The 22603-nt window shown below is 39.3% G+C and overlaps 1 long non-coding RNA gene across 1 annotated transcript in view; it reads right to left on the bottom strand.

Moving 5' to 3' along the window:
* LOC148898897 (uncharacterized) overlaps positions 1–22603 on the bottom strand; it is a 109307-nt gene that overhangs the window by 67136 nt on the left and 19568 nt on the right. Inside the window, exon 2 of the long non-coding RNA XR_016114882.1 lies at positions 17505–17591. This is a non-coding gene — a long non-coding RNA (uncharacterized LOC148898897). The remainder of the gene's footprint in view (positions 1–17504; positions 17592–22603) is intronic.

The raw sequence follows: 22603 nt of genomic DNA, 5'->3' as shown, positions 1-22603 counted from the left end.
CCTACTGAGCTTGCGGCTGATCGGGTCATTCCCCTTGTTACTTTTCAACTTTTTTTCAGCACATTTATAAATAACCCCGAGTCACTGAGATTGCTGTATTGCCCCTCAAACACTTGGAAGTTTTTTTTAATAAAAAAGGTTTAAATGTATAATGGTTTGACATCTGCAACAGGCATTCGACAGTTATTTCAGATTTACACACATAAAAGAAAAAAAATGGTAACAGATGGTAACAGAAATAACACAAATCTGATAAAAGTAATGACAACCAAGATTCCAGTTTGCACTTGCAAAGAGTTCTTTTTGTTTTCTGTAACGTCTGCTCAATGGCAGAAGCTCAGAAAGCTGATTTCCGTGGCGGAAGGTGTCTCCGAAGGCAGAATCCCAGCCAGTCTTACTATTTCTGGTTATTATCATCTCTACAGCATTTTCATTTTTGGAAACGCTATCTACTCATGAACCGGGAGCACAATCATCACCGCTAATCATTGTTTGATATCCCCTGACCACGATTTCACCGGGTAAAACAAGGTCAGTAACTATGAGTATAAAACTAAAGGATGGTATCCCATCCACTATTTTTGTCCCATTTAAAGGACAACCGACACAATTTTTTTGTTTCCTAACTGACATCAGAAAAACGTTTTATAGCATCTAGAATACCCAAAACACGCAGGCTGATATTTTTAGTCAAATGCAAAATACCAATAAAAATGAGTTAAAGTGTCCCAAAACTACTTCAAAATGACCTCGGGATGGCGAGTTTCAGAAGGTCTGCCTTAAACATCTGTGTAAACTCTCTGGATGAACGAAGAATGAGTGAGTGAATGAGTGAGTGGTTGAATGAATGAAGAAGCATGTAATTAATTTATTAATTAATTAATAATTGGATACATGGATAAATAAATGAATGAATGAATAAATGAATGGCTGGCTGGCTGAATGAATGAATAAATGAAAAAATGAACGAATGAATGGATCAACAAATGGATAAATACATAAACAAATAAATGGATGGATAGATAAAAAACAAATCAATAGATAAATAAATAAGTAAATAAATACATGGATGAATGAATGACTAAATGAACAGATGAACGAACAAACAAATTAATGAGTGAGTGGGTGAATGAGTGCTTGAATGGATGAATGAATGAATGGATAAGCATGTAAATAAACTAATTAATAAATTATTAAATAATTGCAAAAATGGATAAATAAATGGATGAATGGATGAATGAATGAATAAATGAATGGATGAATGCATAAATGAAATAATGAATTAATGGATAAATAAATAAATAAATAAATAAATAAATAAATAAATAAATAAATAAACTGGTGGATAGAACTGATGGATAGATAAACAAATACATACATAAATAAATACATTCGCACCCCTCGACTAATATTTCTGTGACACAAGCAAGGGAAGGCATATGTCACACTGACATCACCAATTCAAAGGAAAGCTCTTTCTGTACTCTTGCTTATTATGTCGATTCTAGCAGACTGTTAATTACCTCCTAATGATAACGTGGTCTGCACCCTGAACATAACCCGACCCCTGCAAAACTCCAGCTGCTTGCTCACCAGGGTGCCCCCAGGCAGCGTTTTGTTTTTGTTTCGGTTGTCTTTTTCGTCAAGGAGATGCGGTGATGGGAGGCGCGTGCTGTGGAACTCCGAGGGGGCAGCCCTGGTCAATAGAAGCAATACTTGCACCTCCAGGGAGAGGGGTGGCTTTCATTTGTTTTCATCGCCCAAAAGGATTTTGTGGGCGGTTGAGAGCAACATTCATTTGTGTGCTCTGATTTCTGGCTATCAAGGAGCCGGGCCACTCTGCCATATTTTGGAAGTAGATTGCCTTTGGAGCTAAGCAATGGGACTCATGTTGGGAAATGAAATGAGTTATCGAATGTCTTTTGTTCTGTTTTGTCCTTCCTGCCGTGGTAATTTTTGTTGTAATGTATAACATTACTTTTTTTGCTTCACTTTTTTGGGTGGAACTCTATAGCAACATGTTGCACAATAGCACGTTATAAAAATGGCCTCATTTTTTATGTACTATATTACATAGAGGGTAACACAAGGCAGCCGTACTCCGGTTTACTCCCACATTCCAAAAACATGCACGGCTGAACACTAAAATTTTTAACACTAAATTTTCCCCAAAAAAGAGTGTGAGCGTGCATGGTTATTTGTCTCTGCGTGCCCTGCGATTGGGTGACAACGAGTTCAGGGTGTCCCTCGCCTACTGTCCGAAGATGGCTGGGATAAGCTCCGCCAAGTCGCGTGACCTTTGTGAGGACAAATATGATGTTTTGTTTATATTTCTTAGACAAGCCTAGTTTTTAATTCATGAATAATACACCATTGACTCAATGATACATTTGGATATTACACCATTAAATTGTTGGCCATTAGGGTATGTGCCACCAAATCTTTATTTAAAAACGTTTGCGAACAATATAGGTAATACAGAATTGATTTTATCCTGATCAAAACATTTCACTACTTTTCTGTGTTATTTGCAGCCAGAGAATAATGATCCCCCCACATCCACCCAAAAAAAAAATCATTTCAGCAAATATTGCCATTCATTCTAAATACGTCACCATAAAGTATGTAATACGTTAAAATTATCTTGCATCACAAACATGCAGCTCAGTTTTCAAATAGCATTTGCAAGACCATTCATTCTTGAGTGCCACTGCAATGACATGTTTTATTCCAGACCGGCCATCTAATCGCAAAGTGTGTGTCCTTAAACACTAAACAGCTCAGGGAGGGGGAAAAAAACAATTTTGATGGATGACATTGTGGCTTTGGGGCTGAAATAAGCGGCCACGTCTCCATTTTCTACCTGCTTTTGTGAGGGATTGTCCATCTGGTCGACTTGAAGGCACTGATCCATCCTTGTCCTAGTGTCGTGTTCCACATCAAACCCAAATGTCACTTTAACTTTGAGCTAGCACATGTCACTTAAGGGCGAGCGTTTGCAAGCTTTATCCGGAGTGGCCTCCATCGCACATTAAGATCCTGTTGCCTTGTTACGGCTTACTCCCATGGCTAATTTTCTCAGAGGGATTATTTTCAATTCCCAACCAAAAGTACGAGCAAGCCATCGTTTGAGGAAATGCGGTAGCTAAAAAATGTTCACCTAAATCCAACCATAGAAAAAACATTGTCTAGCAGCGAATGAGTTAATTTACATCAATGTGCAAAAATGTCTCCACTCCAGTACCAGGGTTTTTGTCATTTTCACTCAAATTCCAGGACCCACAGAATATTGAGTTTTAGAACTACATAAACATTCAATCCATCATAAGAAACCTTAGACTCATCAGAAAAAAAAAGTGTTAATTCCTAAGTTATATGGGTCTGTAGTTATATGAGCTTGAAATGGGGGCGGCTGTACAAAAGGCAAATGCTGCCCTTCGTGGAAGGGAAAAAAAAAACATTGCCAGAGGTCTTACCAGCGCTTTATCGGCAACCCCCACCCCCTCGCAAGAAAAACCAAAACCCGGACAAATTCGGGAATGGCGCTTCATGTCATGCTTTTCAATTCCCAAATAAATTCGGGAATGGCAGTCTTCTTTTCCTTTGGGTTTTCCCTTCAAGGACAACCAACGTCACTTTTTTGTTTTTTAACTGACATCAGAAAAACGTTTTATAGCATCTAAAATACCCAAAACACACAGTATGATATTTTTAGTCAAATGCAAAACACCAATAAAAATGCATTAAAGTGTCCAAAATCTGCAAAAAATTGAGCTGCGAATTGGGCATTTTCAGAAAGTCCTGTCCCCAGTTCGTGACGTCACGCCAAGACGTCTTGCATTGCTTGTGAATCAAAACAATGGCTTCAGATTCGGAGAATGTGCTTTCTTGTGACACATCCAGTTATGAATATGATTCAAATAGTTATGAAGAGGAAAGCATACATGTTTGCAATCGATTAAAGAATTATATGTGCCATTTTGAGGCAACATTGGGGGAAAAGCTCTCACCCAAAAAAAAAGAGGCACAAAATGGCAACGTCCAGTGGCCACCTGTGCTTCCACAGGCTGATAAATTCCTTATATGGAGCTTGGCTGCCCTCTTCTGGCGGCCTTTGGGTGCAACACGGTTCTCAGACCAAACATGTACAGCAAAATACATTGACGTGATGGAAGGACTGCTATAATGTGTCTTTTTTCAGTCAGGGGGCGGTCCTTTAGTGACGTCACATACAGACTCGTCACCAACTCAAAAACAAGACTTCCTGAATATTCAGAGCCAGTCTTAAAACGTAAAATATAGCTATATGTGGTGGAATCTTATTACAATACGCTCAGTAGAAGTTATTTGAAGCCATTTTACAAATTAGGGACACAACTTGTCCGGAGACGTCGGTTGTCCTTTCAGGGGTATATCTAACCCGGTTTTGTGCATCCTCTTCTCTGACACCAGCTGCCTTCATGTCCTCTTTGACAACATCCATAAACCTCCTCTTAGGACATGAAATTCGGGAATGGCAGTAAATGAGTTAAATACCGCCATTATTATCTTCATAAAGGCAAAATTGTTCTTGTATGAGTTCGCATTAAAATTGTAACGAAAAGCCAACAGAATCACTTGGCCAAAATCCAGCCCACAATAAACAAACCAGTAAATATAAATATGTAGATGCCACACAGTCTTGTGAAATGACTCCTCTGCGCAAAAAAAAAAATGCCTTTGGCACCTTTATGCATGTTCATAAAATAAAGTGGAGAAGATATGACACAAACATATGCTTGGGCCCTTGATGGATGTTTCCCACTCCCCACGTTGTGCCCTTAAATACACACTTTGAGGGCTGGCCGTCCCCCACCTCAATCTGTGAGGAACATTGCAACATATGGCTGCTTTTGACGACGACTGTCCAGTTGCTGCCACCAGTCAATATCGGCCAGTTTTGAAGCGAGTAAGCACCAGCTGTCTCAAAAAAAAATATATATATATTTTTTAAATGGATCACCACTAATTTGAGAACATATCAAAGTGAGAAACGTTGCTCATAAAACTAGACACAAGATGGTACACATAGGCTTTGATAAACACATCAAAAAGAAAAGTTATGATTGGGGAAAAAACGATTGGGGAAAAAACGTGCACTGCTTGTTGAATTTTTGAAAGGAGCAGAGTAAAAATGTGCAACCTGTTTTTCCCTTCCACAAGGGGGCAGAATTTCCATTTTTTTTCATGTTAGCGCTTTGTTCCAGCTTCAGCTGTTGTTAAAGTGCTATATAAACCAATATGTATGTATTACATTGTATTTTGGACAGCTGCCCTCATTTCAAGCTCATATAACTCCAGACATATAAAATTTAGGAATTAACTCTTTTTTTCTGATGAAAGAAGAGCGTCTAAAGTTTCTTACGCTGCATTGAATGTTTATGTAGTCCTAAAACTCAATCGTCTGTGGGTCCTAGAATTAGTGACAATGACAAAAACCCTGGCACTGGAGTGGACACATTTTTGCACATGTCTGGCAGTGAATGAGTTAACATAGCTCGTAACTCAAATTTTGACTCAGTCAGCAAAAATTTGGAGGTGTTTTTCATTTTGGAATCACAAATCTAGTCGTCCTAATGCAGGCGTCTAAATGGATGGTGACATTCTGGAGCACACGTGTGTTTCTAAATCGTTTTCGTCCACGGAGCTGTTTAAAAAAAGTGGAGTCGACCACAATCAGACCAAGCGTGAAATCGGTCGCCCAGAAGCTCAGAGCTGTAAAGACCACCAAGATGAAGCTGAGCAGAAATCTTTGTGGGCAAGAATGATTCTTCCATCTGTGTTGGTGTTTATAATTACTTGTAAACGGCAAAAGGGAAGAGGGGGGAGGAGGGTGTTAGAGCTAATTTGACAAAGGCAGCAATAAATGGAGTAAATTGGCCAAGGATGGTGACATGGAGTGAAGGAGGAGTTAAACAATGTGAAAATTATTCATGCAACCTGTGGTAATTATTTTATTCTTGGATAGGAAATGCTGAAATGATGACACTAGCATTAACAAGGAGAGTGTATCATGAAAGCCACACAATTTTTAGGGGACTGGACACTGGATAAGTACAACAAAATAATATGATATGACTGCCATGAAAACGGTGATTGAAATGAATGAAATGAAAGTACCGTACTTTCCGGTGTATAACACACAATGGTAATGGTAATGATAAGGTGCACCTCCAATGAATGGTGTATATTCAATTTTCTTCGATAAATAAGGTGCACCAAACTATAAGGGGCACCTTCAATGAATAAAAAAAATATACAAATATAATATATACATATATAAAAGTTTTCCAAATATAAAGCACACCACATTATAAGGTGCTATAGTAAAGGCTGGGGTTATGCAAGATTTCTTCGACAGGGGGTGTGGGATAAATGGAGTCGGTGGCTTCTGACAGTTGTCGCGAGACATGATATGGCTCAATATGACGTCACATATAAGACGCACCTGCGTATTAGGCACAGGGTCGTCTTTTCAAGAAAATGAAGGCTTTCTGGTGCGCCGTATACACTAGAAAATACAGTAAACTTACTCTGATGCCCGGTACCAAATGACCTATGGACCAGTACCGGTCCGTAGCCTGAGAGTTGGGGACCACTGATTGTAATTTGTTATTTGGTACAATAGTATATATTGCACAGCCTTGTCTCAAATGGTCCCGATTCTGACACCATCAGAATCAGAATCATCTTTATTGCCAAGTATGTAGAACACACAAGGAATTTGTTTCCGGTAGAACACGCTGCACTAGTATCGTCGTAAAAAAAACTGCTAAGTGGCACTATACAGTTCCATTTATCTTGTCAAGCTCGTGTTTGAACCTGCCACTGGGTCTATTACACTGAAAATGCTGGGTTCAATTTACTCAATTTGATTCTGTCAAGTGGTTGCACAAAGTAAAACCATCTGGATTCAGATATTGTAAAATGTTTTTAGTAAGAGTCGAGTATGATGACTGAGTGGGACATGAGATTTCAACATAGCAAACTGACAGCTGGACTTGTTTGTTTACATTCAGTCATCAGCTGCTGCAGATCGACGCTTGTCATGCTGTGCATGCTTTGATCAACGGATTACAATTTTAGCATGCTGAGGTTCATTCAGGTTTACAATCCAAGCGTGTGCTTGTTCTTGAGTGTTTGCGTGGGTTTTCTCCATGTACTTGGGCTGCCTCAAACCTTACAAAAACATGCATATTAGGTTCATTGATGACTCTTGATATGCATTTTTATTTATATTATTTTTGGCTGGTGCTTAAAAGTATCACATGGTTAGTCAAGTAGAGTATGGTTAGTCGCACAAAAAATACAAAGCTTCATTTTTTTTGTGGTGACCAAACACTGAAAATGCTAAATCACAAGAGGCTCTACGGCCAACCAGACACATGAGGGGGTCCAATGATTTTCTAACTGAGTCTAATAAATGAATCCTTGATGTTCAAAATGGAACTGTATAGTGCCAGTTAGCAGTTTTTTTTGACGATGATACTAGTGCAGCGTGTTCAACCGGAAACAAATTCCTTGTGTGTTACTTGGCAATAAAGATGATTCTGATTCTGATTCTGATTCAAAAGCCACCATTGTTTGTGTGACATTTAATCAAGCCATCACGATGCTCTGCATTTATTATGCTCTGCATGCTAATATTTACTTCTATTTGTTTTCTATTTTTGGGGCTGAGTTTGTTAGCATGCACGGTGATGCGAATGGTATGGTCAACCCAGATGGTACTTCCTCACTGACGATAAAACTGAAAAGGAACGCTCAGATGCTAAAATAAAAACATATTGGTAGATATACTGGAAGGTCTGCAGTATTTAACTCACAAATGTACTAATATTTTAAGCTTCAAGACTAGCGCTAGCCTAGCTAACATTAAATGCAGGTGTGGAGGAAGGACAAATGAAGAGAAAGACGGATTGTATTATTTTTATTTTGTAATCCACCAACGCCAGTGCTAATCCTCACAATGCCTCTCGGGCCACAGATGAAACTCCCATGGTGGTCTTCAGATATCAAATAAAGTTTTTAATACGCACTGTTAACCTCAATGGTTTTCCGTTCCTCGTGATTGGTAAAAATCCAGCCAAACGATCAGAATGAAATTCAACTTGCCGGGGCCATAGGCGAAGTTACTGCTAGCTAGCCTGCACTCGGCTCATTAGCTTCCACACTTTATATGCAACATACTGCTCACAGAAGTATATTGATGCTAACGTTAACATGGGGCTTATTAAAATGTCTAAAATGTCACTGGCATTCGACTGTTTCATCGATGGTACTGTTTCATTTCAAATTAGAATAAGAACCTTTTCTCTCCACAAAGGCGAATCCTCGGTGTATTCAAGCTGAAGTGTACTCGTCGGGCTCATTTAAAGGGCCGTTTACCTGTTTCAACATGACGGCCAGTATCATCCAATTAAATTGCGCTTTCCGCCAACCTAGGTCAGTGTCATCCAATCAAAATTGCGCTTTCCGCCAACTGCAGCCCCAACAGGAAATGAAGCGCAAAAAAGCGAGAATATGTGTTTAGTTTCCTTGTGTGTTCTACATACTTGGCAATAAAGATGATTCTGATTCTATTGGCGAGCCATATGCAATCATCAAAAGAGCCATATATGGCTCGCGAGCCATAGGTTCCCGACCCCTGCAATAGTGTATACACTTACATATCGGTGCTAGATTTGTTTGAAAGTCAGACAGACTTTTCACCTCTACCCAGTCTTGTTTTTCCGATCTGTGAATAATTTCCTTTGTTTTATATACATGAATAACTTCTGCCACATACTGTAGCGCTCCACATAAACTCGTATTTGTTCTCAGAGAATATCAATGATGCAGCGACCCGACCTACATGAGTTAAGGCTATTCTTGGAGTTCTATGTATTTGTATGCGTGATGCATCACCTACAGGGAGGTCAGGTAGTGTTCTCTTGGAAGGCAGGTTCTCACTTACAGAAAAATCCTAATTACCGTGAACAGAGTCAGGTCATACGTGTCATACAGGGGTGAATAGTTAGTTTCGCTGTTTGCATTACGCCGCATGTCGTCAACACCCCATTACACACGCATCATTCATTGTGAAAGCAAAGGAAGTCAGTGCAATCGGCACAGCTAATCTCACATCAACTCGATATGCTCCGTGCACACACATGACCGGGACGGGAACCCTTCACCCAGACCTCTCATAACATCTGTAGACATGTGGTCAATACGCATGTACACATGCAAATATTTAGTGGTTCGTCTTTGCATATTTGACATTAAAAAAACATTGAAACTAATACCTGGAACGGTTTGAGGGTAAAACACAAAACAATTTGTTGTACAATTTCAAATCAGTTTTTGTTAGTTGTTTTTGTTTGTATTCCCCCCCCCCCCCAAAACTGGCTAAGTCTGCCAAACCAAACAGTCTAACCTGCTGTACTTAGTTCATCCTCGAGTTGCCCCAAAATATGAATCATTTTGCCATAACACTGTTCTTGTTGTATAACAAAAACAAAAAGAGGAAATAGATAGATAGATAGATAGATAGATAGATAGATAGATAGATAGATAGATAGATAGATAGATAGATAGATAGATAGATAGATAGATAGATAGATAGATAGATAGATAGATAGATAGATAGATAGATAGATAGATAGATAGATAGATAGATAGAGAGAGTTATAAAGATACTGTAGGGAGATAAGATAGCTTGCTAGATAGCTAGATGGATAGAGATACACACACACGCGCACATACACACAGTCAATAACAAAAAAAGGTTTCCTCAGAGGAAAACGTAACCCAAAAAAATAATGTAATGAAGACACAGCGCAACAAATGTTTCCCCTTGCTTGTAAGGTATGAAATCAATTGGCAAGCAAAAACCACATCCTACTGTGCATAAATGTCCACTCCAAGTACAAATTGTCCAAGAAAACATTCATAAATCAGGGCAAAACAGGAATCATTTCTCATTCTCAAGGGTGCGCTTGGCATTTCTTATTCCAAGTAATATTAAAGTATACAATAGAAACCTATTCACCTAAGCTACAATTGGAAATATCTTTTCAATGTGGTTACCAATCTGCTCAGCCAAGGCATATACTTTATACAAGAAAAATCTAACATGGGTGGGGGGGACTGACAAAAATAAAAATGAATGAATGATGATCGAGTTTCAACATACTCAGAAATCTACGTCATAAATCATCAAATCGAATAGAGGAACCGAGTGCGAATCAGAGTAAGACTGAACAAAGAGAAAGCGAATAATTGCACAATTTGTTTTGTTTTTTTATGTCTTTTTAAATAAATCCTTGCTTTGAGTACAAAAACCATCCCATGGAATGCCTTTGCGATTATTGACTTTCAATTTCAACTGCATTCAGTTTCAAATCGATTCTTCAACAATAATTTGCTGCGCCTGTCTTGAAATCTAATTCAACCCAGCAATCTCTTGCTTATCAGATTGTTTAATTGACCCACTGCGATCAAACGGGTGACTAAACGTGTCGAAAGACGTGTTTGTGTTTGATTGCAATAACTATATCAGCGTATGCTTTTATGTGTCTGCGTGTTTCCACTTTCTTTCTTTTGTACATAGAAGATTGTATGAATTGCCTTTTTTGGTCTCTAGACCTAAGAAAAAGGAGCACCGGGGACTTTTTTCTGTCATATCATCAATGATGTAGCTCAGTTAATAATTCACAGGGAATTTTATATGCTGAGGAGTGAGTTACGATGTTTTTTTGTAGACCCATTCATCTTTGTGTAGAATAATAGGCCCTGTGGCAAAATGGCACTGAGAGTTTTGTGGGCAGAATGGGACATTTTCTTCAGCATTAAACCCACCAAGGTGTCACACAACGCCACCGACTCCCTTCAAAATTTTCAATTTCTCTCAAATTTGGATTCCAAAGAAGCCAACTGTAAGCCACCATTAACACAGGTGCTCCGGGTGCCCTGGCCCCTCCCCTCCCGCTATTTATCTGCCGTAAGTAAACTACATGTAAGCTGTTATTTATGATGAGACTCGGGAGAATTATGGGGATCTAAGTAGCTTCTTGCTCATTATTGCCATAATGCGCATTAAAGTGATAAAGCCAGCTGCGCAAAGGCCCCCGGTGTTTTCTCTCATTCATATTCACGAGGATGAGAGAGTCAGAATTGCTTGGCTGTCAGTACATTAATACCTGATATGTCTCATTCTGTGTTCTCCGGTGAGAGATTAGCGTCCTCATATGTATGGTGGGCTATTAAACCTAGCTATATACTGCACAATGCGGCTCTGTGTGGCTAATCACTCTGGAAACAATTACAACAGACATACATCAAATTGTTTGATCGTGTACAAGGAGTTTTTTTGCCCACTTGTTTGGCTCTCGCGACAATCGAAATCAAACAGCAAGAAGTTCAGTGGGAGATTGCAGTGTTACGACTGGCGAGATTTGAATGAAGCTTCATTCACGAATGCCTTCCAACCTCTTGCTGAAGTGCACCGGGGTGACTGCACCCCCCCCCCCCCCAAAAAAAAAAAACAATAATAAATTACATATTGACATTAACTCATTCACAAATTTATTCGGGAATTGAAAATATGACGAAGAGCGCCATTCCCGAATTTGTTCGGGGTTTGTTTTTTCATGCTTGGTTGCCGATAAAGCGCTGGCCATGGCCTCTGGCAATGTTTTTTCTTTTCCATAAGGGGGAAGCATTTCCCTTTTGTCCATGTTCGTGCTTTGTTACAGCTTTAGCTGTTGTTAAAGCGCTATATAAACCAATATGTACTGTATGCATTGCATTGTATTTTAGACAATGAAGAATTATTTCAAATTATAATTTGTTTAGTTAAACCTCTGCCATGGTATTTTGCTTTACTCAATGATATGTCATGAAAATAATGTCATGGTGTGCGTCTTAAATAATGTCATGATTTGCGTCTTCAACAATGTGCACCTTCAATAATGTCATGATGTGTGTCTTCGGACATATTTACTTAGCCTGTATAACCTTCTGATACGCAGAGTGAACCAAGTTCATTCTTGGAGCCACCTAGATATGATGGTTACTGGAGACTTTGTGGAGACAGTGGAGACAGACTGATAAAAGCTAGGAATTGTTTTGGAAGAATGCCGCCTCGGGGTCGCGCCATAGTCTTGATACCGCCCTTCTGATGAAATAAATATGTCATATGTCCATGATGTGAACACACTCGTGATCATGCAGCCATTATCTTTGAATCATCTGTGTCTGGAATATTCTGCAAATAAACCCTTCAAATGTACTGTTCACCGACTGCAGCTTTTATTTGGATTACCAAAATAGGTAATCCAAATAGGTCACTCTCCTCCAACAAACAGTGACCCAGACGTGATATCGGACTGAGGTTTTTGTCAACAGACAGAACATCGGTCGCCCTCATTTCAATCTCATATAACTCCAGACCTATCGAATTTGGGAATTAAATATTTATTTCTGGTGACAGAAGAGAGTCTAAGGTTTATAATGCTGCATTGAATGTTTATGTAGTCCTAAAACTTTTTTTCTGTGGGTCCTGGAAATCAAGGGACAATGACAAAAACCCTGGCACTGGAATGGATAAATGTTTGAATGTCGGGCAGTGAATGAGTTAAAAGTCACAAGATTGCATTATGTAGTAGATTTGGCTAACGATGCATGAAGTACTTATAAGCAAACACGATTGATGTATAAGTGTGTCAATGGGAACTGTAATAGTTTGTTGCAGATCAATGGCGCAGGCATTTATGAAGAATAACCAGACCATAATTGGACAATGACAAACAAAGCCTCGACTCCCATCATTAACAGTGTTGGTGAATTAGAACACAAACTGAGATGTGGGACGTTATTAAGCAGATGTGAGCTTAAGGAATAGCTGCAATGGTCTTGGGTTAAAAAAATAAATTAATAAATAAATAACTATTAATTATATTTGTATTGTGCACACAAGGCACAATTTGCATACAAAAAGGAGACATTTGCATGAAGTCATATCTCACCTGCCGCCAGCTAACTTTTCTCTTCCTCCCCATCTGTCCTCATGCTGACGTAAATACAATAAAGTGCGACTTCTCAACATCTCACTCTGAAGTCCCCCACAACTATTCCCACCCCCTTCTGCAGCTGCTGTCTCAAATACTTTATCGAGTTATCGAACAGGGACTATTTATGACAAAGGTTTCAGTCTTCAGCCTTACCCAACACAGTGACTGGAATTCAGTGTATAAATCTGTTCACAGCACCTATGCGGAAAAAAAATATTATGCTTTTGATGACTTTGGGTGTTCATAAACAAAATGAATTGTTGTGTGAAATGAATGAATAAATATCCAAGATATCATTTTTTGTTGTTGTGACTCTTTAAATCAGGGGGTGTCAAAATCATTTTTCATGATGACTGTGAAACCGGATAAGGATGTCAAGAATAATGCTTTATTCAACAATAGTTTAACTCATTCACCGCCGTCCACTACAGTGCCAGGGTTTTTGTCATTTTCACTGAAATTGCAGCACCCACAGAATATTGAGTTTTAGGACTACATAAACTTTCAACGCAGCGCTAGAAACCTTATACTCTCTTCTTTCATCAGAAAAAAAAGTGCAAGCTTATTTGGTTAAAGGGTTATCTGCAGTGGAAGTGGGGGCGGCTGTACAAAAGGCAAATGCTGCCCCCTCATGCAAGGGAAAAACATTGCCAGAGGTCTGACCGGAGCTTGATTCGCACCCTCCTTGCAAGAAAAACCAAAACCCAAACAAATTCGGGAATGGTGCTTCACGTCATGCTTTCCAATTCCCAAATAAATTGGGATGGCACAGAATGAGTTATTATTATTATTATTATTATTATTATTATTATTATTATTATTATTATTAAAATATTATTTGGTTTTTGTTTTATGTGGCGGTCTAATCCATCGTCTTTGTGAACAGTCTAGCAGTTTTTTTGACTGATAAAAAATAAACAAAGAAATAAATGAGGAAGTAAATAAATAATGAAGTAAATAAATACGCACATAAAAAATAAATAAATACATAAATAAATAAATACAAATGTGTCATCTACCACAGTGAACTGTCTTCAATAAAGCTTTTTAAAAATACAATTGCCGCATTAATGCTTTTCGATTCCTGAATAAATTTGAGAATGGCAGTAAACGAGTTAAGTTACTGTCATGAGGGTTTTTGGTAACAAGAAAACTTAAAGTAGCTCTCTTATATTTTAGATACGAGAATTAGAAAGTATGCTATCAATTTTGCAAGCATCGGAGAAGTCAACATAATGTTATTTGCTTTCAAGGGCCACATCAAACGATGTGTTGGACCAGATCTGGCCCTCAGGCCTTGAGTTTGACACCAGTGGTTTAAATATATGCCTTTTCGGTCACATCTGCCAGAGTCATTCCTTGCCTCCGCCTCCCTCAAGGCTAAGTGTCACCACTATTCATGTGGACCGGTTTTTTATTCCAGAAATATCTTTTGAAAAAAAATGCCCCTGACTGTTCATGTCTCCGTGTTGTTTTCTGTTGTTCAGTGAAGTCACAAGCACTGAACCTTTTAGTCCCAGAGAGCCTCATTAGCCGTTGCCATTTCAGCTCTTCTCCTCTTGTTAATCACCTCAGTCGATCACCTCTGTCCAATCAGTACCATGCTGGTGATTAAAAGTGAAAAGATGCATCTTCGAAGCACTTGCGCGTGAAAGCTTTTAGTCAGGTGTATCGATAGAAGGCAGCAAAAAAAGAAAAATGTTACATTTTAAGAACTTCCTGGAGTTTTTACCGAAATCATAGACACCCAATATTCTTGTTCAACAGCCGCATCCATTTTTTTAAAGCTGTAAAAAGATGCAAATTGCACAACGCAGCAGTTTGGGGAAAGTTTAGAGCAGCGTTATGACCATTATGTGGAAAATAGTTATAATCGCCATAAAGGTGAAACGGTAGCATTAGTTGCGCTGTTGCATTCACTCTCCATATTTTGCCGTCTTCATCACTTTGATGCAAGTCAACTTTAATTTATTCACTTTCAGAGCATCAATGTTGCTCAAAGTTTACAATTGAACCTTGTTGTCTAATTTATAAGAACCCAAGTAACAAACCATATGTTCACTCACTCAAATAGATTGTGCACATTGCGCAACAGTTGCTTTGGTGTTCAGGGGATTTTTTTGGTTAAGGTAGCTCTGATGGCGATCACTGAAAATATGGGGAAACACTGCAAGCGTAAAATAACATTGAAAAGAATGAGGGTGAAAAAATGAATAAATGTACATGTTTTGTTTGATTCCCTGACAGACGATCACTCTGATGATCCATCATTCCATCAATTTTCTGATCCGCTTCATCCTCTCAAGTGTCACTGGGCTTATTGGAGCCTATCACAGCTTTCTTCTGGCTGAACCAGTTGGCAGCCAATCGCAGGGCAGATAGCGAAGAACAACTCCGCACTCACACTCATACCAAGGGAAACTTTTATGATTTATTAATTTATGATTCAAATAGTTCTTAAGAGGAAATCATAAATGTTTGCAATCGATTAAAGAAGTACTTGCGTATCAATTCGAGCCATCTGGACTCCAATGTTGCCTCCCAGAAAATGCACAAGATGGCCCCCAAGCTCCATAGGAAATGGGCTGATTTGTCTGCTGGGAATTTGTATCAACTAGTATCAAATAGTAGTCTTGGTGCAACACACAACGATTCACCATTGCGTTATTTGTGTTTTCCTTCTAATTTCACCATGGACACGGATCAACACGAAGTTTTCAGACCAAACAAAGTACCCAAAATGCATTGTGTGTTGCTTTCTCGGTCAGGGGCATTCCAGATGTGACGTCTTGTCAGGCATCGTCACCAACTCGAAAATAAGACTTCCTGAATATTCATTGCGAGTCTTAAAACGTAAAATATAAATATAGGCCGTGGAATCTTTGTAAAATATGCTCAGTAGAAGTCATTTGAAGTGATTTTACACATTATTGACACAACCTGCCCGGAGGCGTCGGTTGTCCTTTAAGGGACTATGGAATCGAGCATGGAATGCTTAAATTTAAGCTGGAAGCCTTCACATCCATCATATCCGAGTTGATATTTTGGTGGTGAATAATAAGCCAAAATTTGATGATTGATGGAGGAAAAAAGGGTAGCGTTACACGGCATTCAATTGATTGCAAGGGTATTATTGTAGACAGGTCTTGGCTAACCAGTAGTTATAGTTGCTTATTTCAGTGGCCGATCATCAAGGCCGGCAAGGTCTTCTCTGCTGGCCTAAAAATATCTAAATCACGGACCGATGTTAATTATATTTTGTCTATGGATTTGTATTAAATAATTCCTTTCATTACTTTACCCCTGTTGCGCCTCTCCCAGACATGTGTTTTTGTATTTAAGCATTTAACCAATCACATTTCTGCCATCTTTTGTTACCAGGGTCAGAAATCTATCAGGACGCCTTCACAATCAGTTCTGTGGGCCTTGCCTCATCAAATGTGCTTATCAAACTGTTGCTCTAACCATTTGGATTTCAAGTTGGCAACCCAAGGCCTGCTAGAAGGCACTGGAAACGTCAGTTTTTGCAAACAATAATTGGCTAGTCACTAGCCAATCATAGTATCATTAGCCGCTAGTGACAAGAGCATACTGGCCAGAGCTAGCACACTATCGATAGCGAGCTGCATAAGCAAATATATTGTGTTGATTTAATGGCACTTTTGTCAACCCACAATGGCTGAGAGAGGAGAAGAAATGGATTTTGGTTGGAGATTTACACCTGGAGCACCGGTGTTAACGTCGGCTTACAGTCGGCTTCTTTGGAATCCAAATTTGAGAGAATTAGCTAAATTTGAAGGGAGTCCGGGGCATTGTATGACACCTGGGTAGGTTTAATGCTGAAGATTTTGAAGACACACTTTTCAAGAAAAAATGGACAACCCTCTAATGGACTTGTAGTAATTCACACCACACTTTTTTCAGTCTGGATTGATTTTCCTAGCGATGAAATCCATGGCCCTTCACTGGCTTATTTTAGCTCACCTTGTACTGTTAATACGGAATTACAGTATTCAAAAATATAATATAATGTACATTTCGGGGCGGTCACAATTCAAAACATTTCAGAGTTGTATATTTTGAAAGAAATTATATGTTTTGAGGCAAATGAGCCAATACTCACCTCAGCCCCTCCACCACACGGACACTCTTAAGTACACTGGTATGAAGTGGTATATCCACAAATAAACATCATCTAAAAAGCCTCTCTTTTCTACCTCGTTTTCTATCTTAAAAGCGGTTGACGCGCCCTGCTCCTCATATCTAAATTGAATTTACTCTCTTAATGGAACAGGTATGCTTCTTTTTCTTTTATCTGCCAAAGCAAACACCCTTACGCTGTGGTACAACCACCCAGTTAACTCTTTTTGTGTGGACATACGGCGTCGCGGTCAAGGGCAGTTCGCTCACCTTATCCTTGATCACGCAGCTCCCCTACCCCGGTGAACGTCGCTGACCCTCAGTGCGAATGCCAAGTCCAGATCGTGACCTTTACTCCTACGGGTTACAACAACATAAGAGATTATTTTTGTTGTTCTTTTTATCAGCTCTCTTCGTATCCTCAAGATACTTTGATATCATTTTTCTTCATCTCATTCATCTTTTATGCGCAACAAGGGCTGCCATTTTACAAGATGGCAATACAAATAATATGTTCAGGAGTCATCATAAAACCCTTTAATGAATGTACCGACAAGATTGTAAGTAAAAGTTCAATTGTAATTAACTCACTAACTGCCATTCACAAATGTATGCGAGAATTGAAAATATGACTGTCACGATCTGGTTGGCGACCAACGGGTGGCACTGTCGGCCCTGCCTGCAGCTGCACAGGTGTTGGTCGTTCCAATCAGTGGCAGTTAAAAGAACTCCCGGCACGACCATTCCGTGTCGGGTCATTGAATGTGTTTGCTTCACCCTGTCAGGTTTGTTTCATCTTGGCAGATTTTTACTCATGTTTTGCTTTGATACTTTGTACTTTTCCGTTCGGATGACTTTGATGTTTTGGATTTTGTTCCTGCTGACTTTGTTTTAATACAATTTGTCAAATACAACCTGCTGCTCCTTCCTGCCTGCTTATTTGGGATACACAACCATTACCACCATGCAAACCGTGACAATGACGTAGAGCTCCATTGCCGAATTTGTTAGGGTTTTGTTTTTTTCTTGCTTGGGTGCCAATAAAGCGCTGATCAGACCTTTTGGCAATGTTTGTTTCCCTTCGACAAGGGGCAGCATTTCCCTTTTTTTCCATGTTAGCACTTTGCTCCAGCTTCAGCTGTTGTTAAAGCCCTATATAAATATGTATGTATGCCCAATATGTAAATATGCATTGTATTTTAGACAGTTGCCCTCATTTCGAGTTCATATAACTCCATAGCCATATCATTTCGGAATGAACTCTTTTTTTATGAAAGAAGAGATCCCAAGGTTTCTTACGCTGCCTTGAATGTTTATGAACTCAATATTCTGTGGGTCCTGGAATTCGAGTGACAATGACAAAAACACTGGCACTGGAGTGGACATATTTTTCAACATAACTGGCAGTGAATGAGTTCATTGGAAAATATATTGGATTATTGGATTATAATAATAATACATTTAATTTACAAGTGCCTTTGTGAACACCCAAGGACACTTTACAATAAAACAATACATAAAACAATAAAACCATGAATAAAACAACAAATAATAAAATAGCAGATTAAACTAGACCATGAAAGCAAGTTTAAACAGGTGGGTTTTGAGGTGAAATTTGAAAGTAGGAAGGGAGTCAATTTTACGGATGTTGGGTGGAAGTAAATTCCAGAGTTTGGGAGCAGAGCGGCTGAAAGCTCTGCACCCCATCGTGGTGAGATGGGCAGAGGGCATACAGAGGTGGAGGGAGGATGAGGATCTGAGTGCCCGAGAGGGAACGGAGATTATTATAACGGTTTCCATTATGTTCAAGCATATGATAATGCACAACATTCAACTTTTTCTCCAAGTTTACAAAGGAGATGTATTGATGTTACCGCATTTAATTTTTAGAGCCGCTCTGCTTGCAGCACATGACAACGGGTTAGCGTATAGCCTTGTAAAATAAATAAACAAATAAATAAGTAAATAATCTAAGGCCACTTTTATTCTATTTTTTTATAACACCATGCACCAGCCTCTCGTCATCCCCGTCGCTACTCGAGAGCGATACGCACGTTCTCCTTTAAAATTGCCAGAGCGCACTAACCTTTCACAGTGCAATGTGATAATGATGAGTTTAATGTCATGGTGTCATACGCTGAGAGCCGATAGGGCAACCCAATGGGAATCAAATACAAGTGAGGTGAAATAATTAGACGTTGTTCAATTATGAGTGACACCACAATGACAAAATCCATATCAATCATATTTCAGAGCTTCATACACTCAAGTTTGATTGGGGGCCTCGAGTGATGTGAGCAAGGAGTATTCGGGATAAAATATAGCACAGGAGGCTTATAAAGTGACAATGTACAATTTGGAATTCCAGTTACAAGAATAATTCATATTTTTTGTTTGGTTGGTTTATATTTGTGGCCTATAAATGCTATTAATAATCAAAAAAACTTGATTAGCTTAAAGGATAACCGACGTCACTTTTTTGTTTTTTAACTGACATCACAAAAACGTTTTATAGCATCTAAAATACCCAAAACACGCAGTATGATATTTTTAGTCAAATGCAAAACACCAATAAAAATGACTTAAAGTGTCCAAAATCTACAAAAAATTGAGCTGCGAATTGGGCATTTTCAGAAAGTCCCGCCCCTAGTTCGTGACGTCACGCCAAGACGTCTTGCATTGCTTGTGAATCAAAACAATGGCTTCAGATTCGGAGAATATGCTTTCTTGTTACACATCCAGTTATGAATATGATGCAAATAGTTCTGAAGAGGAAAGCATAAATGTTTGCAATCGATTAAAGAATTATATGTGCCATTTTGAGGCAACATTGGGGGAAAATCTCTCACCCAAAAAAAGAGGCACAAAATGGCGACCTCCAGTATCCACCTCCGCTTCCACAGGCTGATAAATTCCTTATATGGAGCTTGGATGCCCTCTTCTGGCGGCTTTTGGGTGCAACACGGTTCTCAGACCAAGCATGTATCTTTTTTCGGTCACGGGGTGGTCCTTTTGTGACATCACGTACGGACTCGTCACCAACTCACAAACAAGACTTCCTGAATATTCAGAGCGAGTCTTAAAACGTAAAATATAGCTATATGCGGTGGAATCTTATTAAAATACGCTCAGTAGAAGTCATTTGAAGCCATTTTACAAATTATGGACCTTTAAGTTAGCTTATGTTAGCTAAGGTTAGCATTCCAATTTGCACGCAGATTGGGTTATTTATGTTGTACCACCAATGTTTAATAACTGTTTCTGAAGGTGGAGTAGGTACCGTACGATAAGGTATGTACGTCTGTGTAAGCTCTCAGTCGTACAGGAGTGGTCCATCGATGAGAAGGTTTCTTCAGCCGTCATCTGTACAAAAGTGAAGGTTTCGGACGTTTCGCCTCCTATCCAAGAGGCTTCGTCAGCGAACTAAAGTCTGACTGGTCGTATCGGCCCCATTTATATATCCCTAATGTCCGGACATGGTGGCGCCGGACACAGCTATGATAGGTCCCTACTCTCAGGTTGGGGGGGCAGGGGAACCCCTCCCTGTGGGCCCACTGATTGTTCCTACATTCCTGACTAACGACTGGCCTATTACCCCCACTCCCCCCGGTATCATCTCATCAGCATAACGACCTTCATCAGCATTGCGAAAGTTGCCTAACCTGTTTTGCCTAAGCAGACTATTGTATGAACGATCCAAATTGAACCTCACCCCACCAGACCGGTTTAATGAAGGATTTTGTTGTTTTATAAGAATCGCTTCTTTTACCCCCCTTTCAAACCATCTATGTTCTTTCGCTAAGATTTTAACCTCATTGTCGTCAAATGAGTGGTTGCTAGCTTTTAGGTGCAAATGTTTGTTTTTTTCTGCTTAAAACTCCATGAAGTGTTTTCAGTCGTTCTGCTCGATTTTTTTTTAATATTCTACAAAAAAAACATGGTTGTTGTCTCAAGGTTTGCATTGAAATAAGGTTTTATGAGAGCTGGAGAGACCGGGCATACTCTGGATGTCAATCACAGAGCACATATATATACAAACAACCACACCAAAGTGACAACCGTGTAAAAACTGTTGCTCATGAAGCTTACGGGTATGTTTTTGGCTGCGTGGGAGAAAGCCGGAGTACATGCTGAAAATTCTACTGGGAGAATATTCAAATTCCACGAGATGAGAATGCAGAACCGCTTGACTTTGAGGCATTATAGCATCTAAAATACCCAAATCAGGCAGGCTGATATTTTTAGTTAAATGAAAAACACAAATAAAAATGACTTCAAATGAATCCGGAAATGGTCAGTTTCAGAAGGTCCCACCCCCCTGTTCGTGACGTCACGCCAAGACGTCTTGCCTTTGATCGAGAATCAAAACAATGGCTTCAGATTCGGAGAAGATGTTTTCTTGTTACTCATCCAGTTATGAATATGATTCAAATAGTTCTAAAGAGGAAAGCATAAATGTTTGCAATTGATTCAAGGAGTCCTCCCATATCAATTCGCGCCGTCAATGACAGCAATGTAGCACCCAGAAATGCAGAAGATTGCGCCCAAGCTCCGTTGGAAATGGGCTGATTTGTCAGCTGGGAATTTATGTCAGCGAATATCAAATAGTTGTCTTGGTGCAACACACAACGATTCACCATCGCGTTATTTATGTGTTTTCTTTCTAATTTCACCATCAACACGGATCAACACGAAGTTTTCAGACCAAACAAAGTACCCAAAATGCATTGTATGTCGCTTTCTCGGTCAGGGGCGGTCCAAACGTGACGTCACATGGGGATCGTCATCAACTCGAAAACAAGACTTCATGAATATTCAGCGCAAGTCTTAAAACGTAAACTATAGCAATATGCTGTGGAATCTTTGTAAAATACGCTCAGTCGAAGTCATTTGAAGTGATTTTATAAATTATGGACATAACTTGTTCAGAGTATTTCCGGCCCAAACACTCCCGCCAAATGCTCCTGGCCCGGCCCCTCTGTCAAATTTTAGAACCCAATGCGGCCCGCGAGTCAAAAAGTTTGCCCACCCCTGGTCTAGATAAAGGAGTTAAGATTTAAAAACTGAAACAAGAAGGAAAAAGGTCACGAGCAAGGCTAGGCAATTCTAATCTTTATGTTTGCTTTTTTCTGAATTTGCATCGTGATCATGCTCGGTAATTCTAGTCACCATATACTCAGTGTAAATATTTGATTTGATTATTTTACTGTAAAGGAGTTAAGATTTAAAAACTGAAACAAGAAGGAAAAAGGTCACGAGCAAGGCTAGGCAATTCTAATCTTTATGTTTGCTTTTTTCTGAATTTGCATCGTGATCATGCTCGGTAATTCTAGTCACCATATACTCAGTGTAAATATTTGATTTGATTA

The sequence above is a fragment of the Hippocampus bargibanti genome, linkage group LG04 (assembly GCF_051943395.1).
Source record: "Hippocampus bargibanti isolate YZ-2025 linkage group LG04, ASM5194339v1, whole genome shotgun sequence".
NCBI lineage: Eukaryota > Metazoa > Chordata > Actinopteri > Syngnathiformes > Syngnathidae > Hippocampus > Hippocampus bargibanti.
This window is presented reverse-complemented; position numbering and strand designations above follow the sequence as displayed.